Raw genomic sequence first — 1,485 nt, 5'->3', positions numbered from 1 at the left:
TGCCGTTTAAATGTCTTTATAAACATTACCGAACCTTTGTATTTCACCGGTAGAGGAATTACTGTACAGTGTGGCATTTTTGGAGGCTTTTATAGATGGGAATCCAAACAAATTGTTGTTACAAAGTAGATTTTAATTGTCTAGTTTCATAAAGAAAGGAAGCCCCGTGTGCGCTTGAGCTGTGCAGGGGAGTGGAAGAGAAGAGGGTATGTTGCAATCACTGTCTAAAGACACGAGAAAATAAAAACACCGTGGTGTTTTTACTGAGTTTGGGATCTTGTTGGTATTATGGTGCAAACTGGGGCTTAGGAGGCAGTAGCATCTTTTGTATGATGGGCTGCATGTTTGATTCCTCAAGGTCTTCTGTGGGTGGTGCAAGTGCTTCCGTGACAGAGTTTGCCTGGTGTGTCTGAGGGTAAGTGATTGCCTGGCAAGCATGGGCTTTCCTTGTTTCTTGTTTACTAGACGCTAGTGGAAGATCTTGCTACCCTGTTGCCTTTTGGGTACTGAAATGTGCTTTCCAAGTTGTCCAGTTCAGCATGTCTTAATTGGGAATCTGTTGGCTGAATCTCAGGGGGTGCGTGGGGCCACGTTGGGCTTGCATGAACTGATTTTACAGAGAGAAAAACCAGGCCTTGCTTTCGAACGTGACTGCTACGAACTGTAAAATGCAGCGACTCCCTTACTAGTTCTGATTGACTGCTGTTGGAGCAGTGTATGGCAAAACTATCCCTTCCATGCACAGCTAGAGAGAGAATGCCTGTCCAGTGTCAAAGGAGTGACGCTTGCTTGTGATTGCGTATCTGTTTATGTGAATACATATAAGCAGCATGAAATCCCAGCTGCCACCTCTTGTATTAGATCTTGTTTTCTACTGTGTGGGACTTATTGTTCTGTAGCTTGGAAAATTCGGAGGAGATCTATGTGTGCTTTTGTTCCGCTTCCAGATCTGAGCTTGAAACGCATTTAAACATGGAAGGAGGAATGTGACTACTTCAATCATTTCGGTTGTACTTTTCCTGCGGTAATAATCCGTCTTTAAGATGTAAAGCAAAACCCAAATGAAACCAACCCCCTCTCTATACCTCTCTCTATATTGCAGTGAGCAAGCAGTTGTAAGTAATTTTGTGTCTTGACTAGTTCTACTACTCCAGTGCTTAAAATGTAGATTTAAAATCCATTCTCCCTGGCATTTAGTCTGTTTGCCTAATAAAGATAGGGGAGGCCCCAACTTGAATTGCATTTGAAAATACAGTGGAATATGGAGAATGGTGGATTATCCCCTTTTGACAAGGGAAAAAAAGTATCATGAGACACATAGAAGTGATTAGCTTCTTGGCCCACACTTTATGCAACAAACCCGATATATCCACTGTCTTTCTTTGCACCAATATGCAAGTTCACAATTACAGGGGCTGTGATTCCTTTGTTTTTGAATAGCTGTGCGTGGATCAGCATCCGTGTACGTACAGTCGTTGGCAGTGG

The sequence above is a fragment of the Accipiter gentilis genome, unplaced genomic scaffold, assembly GCF_929443795.1.
Source record: "Accipiter gentilis unplaced genomic scaffold, bAccGen1.1, whole genome shotgun sequence".
NCBI lineage: Eukaryota > Metazoa > Chordata > Aves > Accipitriformes > Accipitridae > Astur > Astur gentilis.
This window is presented reverse-complemented; position numbering follows the sequence as displayed.